Source organism: Narcine bancroftii, chromosome 6 (assembly GCF_036971445.1).
Source record: "Narcine bancroftii isolate sNarBan1 chromosome 6, sNarBan1.hap1, whole genome shotgun sequence".
Taxonomy (NCBI): Eukaryota; Metazoa; Chordata; class Chondrichthyes; order Torpediniformes; family Narcinidae; genus Narcine; species Narcine bancroftii.
In genome coordinates, this window is record NC_091474.1 from 84,473,119 (window position 1) to 84,480,433 (window position 7,315).

Consider the following 7,315-nt stretch of genomic DNA (forward strand, 5'->3'; position numbering starts at 1 on the left):
TGGCCAAGGTTAAACGACATTAGAAATAGGAGCAGGACTTGGCCATCTGGCCCATTCAATAAGATCATGGATGATCTGACTGTGATCTCAGCTCCACTTTACCTGCCCATTCCCCAGAAACTTTAATTCCCCTACTGTTCAATTTCTATCTATCTGTGTCTTAACTGCATCTAATGAGGAAGTCTCCACTGCTTCAATGGATGGAGAATTCTACAGATGCATTGCCGTTTGGGGAGAAGAGTTCCTCCTCAATTCAGTCTTAAATCTGCCAGTACTAAGGTCATTAGCAATGACACCAACAGGATGTGAAGGTCATGAGTTACTGAAACAAAGATTCACTCAGTTTTTTAAAAATAAAAATGTAGACATACAGCTCTGTAATAAGCCAATTCAGCGCTACAAGTCCATGCCACCCATTTTACACCCCATTAACCAATACCACAGTATGTTTCTGAAGGATGGAAAGAAACTAGACCCCCTGAGAAAGCCCATGCAGACATGGGGAGAATGTACAAACTCCTTACAGATAGCATGGAATTCGAACTATGGTCCGGTCCTGGTCGCTGGCCCTGTAAAGGCATTGTGCTAACCACTAATGTCAACAGTGTTTCCGTCTGGGTTTCCACCTATTTCTTCCATTCTGATGACATCATTGACCTGAACCATTCATGCTGTTTCTCCCTTCACAGATGCTCCCAGATCTGTTGGTATTTCAAACACTTCCTGTTGCTTGTTTCATATTTCCAGTGTCTGCATTTGGTGCTCCAGGGTCTTCCAATAATTATTTAGGATAATTTCACAGGTAGGATATTACACATCTCTGATGTAAGGAAATCAGGAACTTAATTGCTTTATTGCAAAGTGCTTCACATTTTGTTCCACTTTGACTTCTGACTCCATGTGCATTGATCCCTCTGGATAATCACCCTTCACTGGGATAAAAATCGCTTGCCTCTCAATAACACTCAATCCCTTTGAATGAAGATTGGATCCCTCGTTAAAATCAATCCATCTCTATCCTTTAGATACAGCTGACACATTGGTTTAACTTTTTTTTAAGCTCAGGCTCTGGACAATATTTGTCAGCCAGTGAGCTGGAAGCTGGCAGAGTAAATGACTCATGGCAAACAGTCAATTGTACTCCACACAGCGCCACTTTATCAAAAGAAAACATTGTCTGTTTAATGAGAAGGGGAAGCAAAGCTATAACCAAAATGATAGCAACTTCTCTCAATAAAAGCAGGATGATTTCTCCGGAGTAATACATTGTGAGGAGGATATACGAGAAAGATGTGTATAAAGCCAGTCTCCATCACCTGAAGTCATGAGGTCATTATTCAATCATTCATGCGTTGACATACAATATTTGCAATATGGCACTATTTTCAATGTTTATAGCAAAGTTCAAACTTTTTGGCTTGTGTTTCATTCTCTCTGAATCAGTGCAATTACCTTCACCTGAGGAACAGCTTCTTCCCACGGGCAGTGAAAACGCTGAACGACCAAAGGAACTGCTCACACTAACCATCTGAGGCTCTCGTATTCATGAAACAATATTTATTTATTTATTTGCATCAATGAAATACTTGTCTTGCACATGTATTGTTTGTAATGTCTGTTTCTGAGTGATTTCCACCAAGGACTGGAGAACGCTGTACTTGTGCAATCAGATGTCAATAAGCTTGATTTGACCACCAATTCAGTAAAAAGGTTTGGAATGCAATGACATCAAATGAGAAGGATGGATGGTGAGGAGAGCTGGGGAGAAAAGATAAATTTTGTTCCGTGTGCTTGTACTCACCCCCTTGCACACAGGAAATGTGGATCGGTTGGGAAGCAACAGGCCATTCTTTGCATAAAGTATCGGGAAGTAATTGCTTGAGGATAATACTGGTAATAATGTAATGTTACATTAAATGCTCAGTAGGTTGGATGATATCCGTGGGGAAAGATAATTTAGGTTCATAACCTTTCTTGAAATCTGGATGTTTGAATTAGTTGAATTTATTTTTTTTAAATTTCAACATACAGCATGGTAACAGCCCCTTTCATCCCATAAGCCCATGAAGCCCAATTACACCTGATTGGCCTAAAACCTCCTGTATGTTTTGAATGATGGAAGGAAACCGGATCATCCAGAGGAAATCAACACAGACGCAGGGAGAATGTGCAGACTCCTTACAACAGTGCTGGATTCGAACCCCGGTTGCATGCCACCGTGAGATAGGGAGGAGTGAATATTACCAAGGGAATGTTTGTGATCGGGAAGACCAAGAGAGACTGGATGACACACATGGTTGGGGAGGATGCAGAAATCTTGTCAATTGCAGTGAGAGGAAATTTAAATGGAAGAAGTTGTGGGGGCAGGGGGTGAATGTGGATGTATAATGCTGGAACTCTGATCCAATTGACCAAGCATGATCCATGGAAGAAGAAATATCAATGATGGTTTCATTAACTTTAATCTGAATGGGTTTTGAAATTGTGGAATTCATTGTTGAGTCCTAAGAGCTGTAAGGCTCAGAGTCAGAAGGCAAGATTTTGTTCTTCAAGTTGATGCTAGACTTTACTGTCAAAGGTCTTCAACAAAGCCTAACCTTCACTCAAGGAACAGTATGCCCTCTCCCAACTTGATACAATATTCTTTTTCTTTGGCTTGGCTTCGCGGTCGAAGATTTACGGAGGGGGTAAATGTCCACGTCAGCTGCAGGCTCGATTGTGACTGACAAGTCCGATGCGGGACAGGCAGACACAGTTGCAGCGGCTGCAGGGGAAAATTGGTTGGTTGGGGTTGGGTGTTGGATTTTTCTCCTTTGTCTTTTGTCAGTGAGGTGGGCTCTGCGGTCTTCTTCAAAGGAGGTTGCTGCCCCCCGAACTGTGAGGCGCCAAGATGCACGGTTTGAGGCGATATCAGCCCACTGGCGGTGGTCAATGTGGCAGGCACCAAGAGATTTCTTTAGGCAGTCCTTGTACCTCTTCTTTGGTGCACCTCTGTCACGGTGGCCAGTGGAGAGCTCGCCATATAACACGATCTTGGGAAGGCGATGGTCCTCCATTCTGGAGACGTGACCCACCCAGCGCAGCTGGATCTTCAGCAGCATGGACTCGATGCTGTCGGCCTCTGCCATCTCGAGTACTTCAATGTTAGGGATGAAGTCGCTCCAATGAATGTTGAAGATGGAGCGGAGACAACGCTGGTGGAAGCGTTCTAGGAGCCGTAGGTGATGCCGGTAGAGGACCCATGATTCGGAGCCGAACAGGAGTGTGGGTATGACAATGGCTCTGTATACACTTATCTTTGTGCTGCTCTCCATTGCAGGAAAAATCTTCGCTAGGATTCTCCTAAATAGAATAATATCTAGTGTCGCCGAGAATATTCTCCCAGAATCACAGTGCGGCTTTCGCGCAAACAGAGGAACTACTGACATGGTCTTTGCCCTTAGACAGCTCCAAGAAAAATGCAGAACAAAACAAAGGACTCTACATCACCTTTGTTGACCTCACCAAAGCCTTCGACACCGTGAGCAGGAAAGGGCTTTGGCAAATACTAGAGCACATCGGATGTCCCCCAAAGTTCCTCAACATAGTTATCCAACTGCACGAAAACCAACAAGGTCAGGTCAGATACAGCAATGAGCTCTCTGAACCCTTCTCCATTAACAATGGCGTGAAGCAAGGCTGTGTTCTCGCACCAACCCTCTTTTCAATCTTCTTCAGCATGATGCTGAACCAAGCCATGAAAGACCTCAACAATGACGACGCTGTTTACATCCGGTACTGCACGGATGGCAGTCTCTTCAATCTGAGGCGCCTGCAAGCTCACACCAAGACACAAGAGAAACTTGTCCGTGAAATACACTTTGCAGATGATGCCGCTTTAGTTGCCCATTCAGAGCCAGCTCTTCAGCGCCTGACGTCCTGTTTTGCGGAAACTGCCAAAATGTTTGGCCTGGAAGTCAGCCTGAAGAAAACGGAGGTCCTCCATCAGCCAGCCCCCCCACATCTCCATCGGGCACACAAAACTCAAAACGGTCAACCAGTTTACCTATCTCGGCTGCACCATTTCATCAGATGCAAGGATCGACAATGAGATAGACAACAGACTCGCCAACGCAAATAGCGCCTTTGGAAGACTACACAAAAGAGTCTGGAAAAACAACCAACTGATAGAATATTACAGCACTGAAAAACAGGTCATTTGACCCTTCCAGTCTGTGCTGACCAATAAAACTAGCTAATCCCACAGACCTAATGTCATTCCATAACCTTCCAGACCACTTCTATCCATGTATTTATCCAATTTATTTTTAAAATTCAAGATTGAATCTGCATTCACTACATCAGATGGCAGCCCGTTTCACACTCCTTACCACTCTCTGAGTGAAAAACTTTCCCCTTATGTTCCCCTTGTACCTCTTCCCTTTCAGTCAAAAGCTATGACCTCCCTTATTTATCTCCAAGGGTTGTACCTGACAACCCTGAGAATTCAACACCGAATTCAACCCAGTTTTCTTCAAACTGGCCACTTCTGATGAAAGGTCGTCAACCTGCAACATCAACTCACATTTTGTTAGTCTCCGTCTTTGCTGCCTGAACTACTGGGTATTTCCATTCCCTTTTATTTCAGATTTCCAGCAACTCAGTATTGCATAGTTCCAGAATTGTATTAATTCCTCTCTCCCCTGGACTCGCACATCTCCTTCTATTTACACCTCCATCACCAAATTAGAATCGGCATATTCACTTACCTAGGGCTTTGTACAACTGCAGCACAACATGGAATCCCTTGGAAATACAACCGTTTATGACTAAATTGACCTTTCTGATTATTTTTTGTGACTGTCCATAATGTTTTAATGGCTTTTGCATATAGGCCCTAAGGTCACTGAACCTCCACAGCTTCTTTTGAGTGTACATTGTTCTTCAGGATACACACTGTTCGAGCAGTGCTGTTGACCCCAGAACAATAGAACATCAATTGACTGAGCTGTTAATAACCGAGTTGTCAATTCAAGTGACGTCACAGGCTCTAAAATCCAGTTGAGGTCAGGAGTAGTGACCTTTAAAATGATCAATTGCTAGAAATTTCTGGCTCACTAACATCTCAAGCACCTACTTTCAGTAAGTTCATGTCATTCTCCCAACATTTCCTACTGCACAGTCTAGATTCTCCCACACTTACACACAGCAGAGGAACTACAGCAGGCTAATGAACTTAGAGGAGCAGAAATAGACTATTCAGCCCATTGAGTCTGCCCTGCCATTTAATTATGAGCTGATCAATTTTCCCCACTCAGGCCCACTGCCCGGCCTTCTCCCCATAACCTTAATCAAGAACCTAATAATCTCAGTCTTAAATACACCCAGAGTCCTGGCCTCCGCAACCACTCATGGCAACAAATTCCACAGATTTACCACCCTCTGGCTGAAGAAATTTCTATGCATCTTTATTCAATCCTGAAGATGCACCCTCTTGTCCTGAACTCTCCCACTATGGGAAACAACCTTTCTACATCGACTCTGTCCATAACCTTCAACATTCAAAATGGTTCAGTGAGATCTCCCTCATTCTCTTAGATTCCAATGAGTACAGGCCAAGAGCTGTCAAACAGTATGAGGAGTGATTCCCAGAATCATCCTAGTGAACTTCCTTTGAACCCTCTCCAATGTCAGCACATCCTTTCTTAAATGAGGAACCCTAAACCACTCACAAAACGCCAAATGAGATCTCACCAGTGCCTTATAGAGCCTCAACATCACATCCCTACTCTTGTATTCTGAGTCTTTGGGTTGTGGGAGGAAACTGGAGAGCAGCTGGAACGTCGTGCCATGCCAAAAGAGACCCCAGTCATGCAGTCTTCTAACCCTGGCAAGACACTCAGCTCAAAGAATCAAAATTCATCTTTCAGATGAATAAACAAAGTCACATCATGCCAAATAAAACACTCCTCTTCTTGGTTCATGTTTCTTGTCACTCCATAAATTTCAGCCAATCAAGTTAGAAGGCAGGAAAGATGCCTAATAAGCCAAATGACCTTCGAGAATTACCGTTGTCCCTTGAATCTACAAATGCCAAATCCTAATTGCCTTGACATCTTGATTAGGCCAATAGCTCGTAAGATTAATGCTGCTGAAATGCAGTATAAGGGGTGATGGATGAAGTATGCGCTTCTTCCTCCGCCTCTTCCTCCTCTTGAAGCTGAGAGGTGAAGGGAATGATCCATCTCGCTAACTGTATGTCCCACCGTCTGGTGCATCCAAAGTCACAGTTTAAAAATCAGTTCTCTAATCGCACCAGCTTCAGATGGAGATAACTCCTACTTTAATGATTCAAAGGTTTTAGCATAACAGAATGATGCAGTATGGGAGGCTTATGCCAGATCTTTGACAGAACTATTCAATTAGTCCCACTTCCCTATTGAACCAACAATATAAAACAATACCAATAAGGGTTTTGCAGTCGACAGAAGTAAAACATGAAAGTCTGCAGACACCGTGATTAAAGTAAAAACACAAAGCTGGAGAAACTCAGCGGGTCAAACAGTGCTTTAGATTACAATGTTTTAGGCTCAAGCCCTTCATCAAGGTATGAAAAACTGTAGACAGGTGCCAAATCAGAATAGTGGAGGAGTGGTTCAGAGGGAGGAGCATGGCTCCAAAGGCAGGAAATCATAGATGGGCAAGGGAGGGAGGGCACATCAACAAGCAAGGGGAGGGGGGGAGGTGGCTCTGTGAATGGAGAGTGAAGAGGAAGGAGAGCTGGAAGGAAGGAGACAAAGATAAAGGGAAGGGATGGAGAATGGAGAGTAGGCCAGCAGAAACCAGAGCATTTAATGTTAGTACCATCTGATTGGAGAGTGACCCAGAGAAAACCCGCATGAAGAACAAGCAAACTCCACAACAGACAACACTCAAGGTGAGGCTAAAACCCAGGTTGCTGGCACTGTGGGGAAATTCTATTCATGCACATTCAATGTTCAAATCTAAAGGCAAAAATCTTCCTAAATTAGTGTAATCTATGCTGGTGGTCATCTATTTTCAGAGAACTGGAGAACAATTCCTGTTCACTGAAACCTCACATTGTAAACTCTGCGTGTTTTGTTGATTGTTTCACGCAGCACAGCTTTTGCTATGAATGTAAATGAATACTGGTTGACCGTTTTGAGTTTTGTGTGCCCGATGGAGATGTGGGGGGGCTGGTAGTCATGGTGGGGAGCTGGCTGATGGAGGACCTCAGTTTTCTTCAGGCTGACTTCCAGGCCAAACATTTTGGCAGTTTCCGCAAAGCAGGACGTCAAGCGCTGAAGAGCTGGCT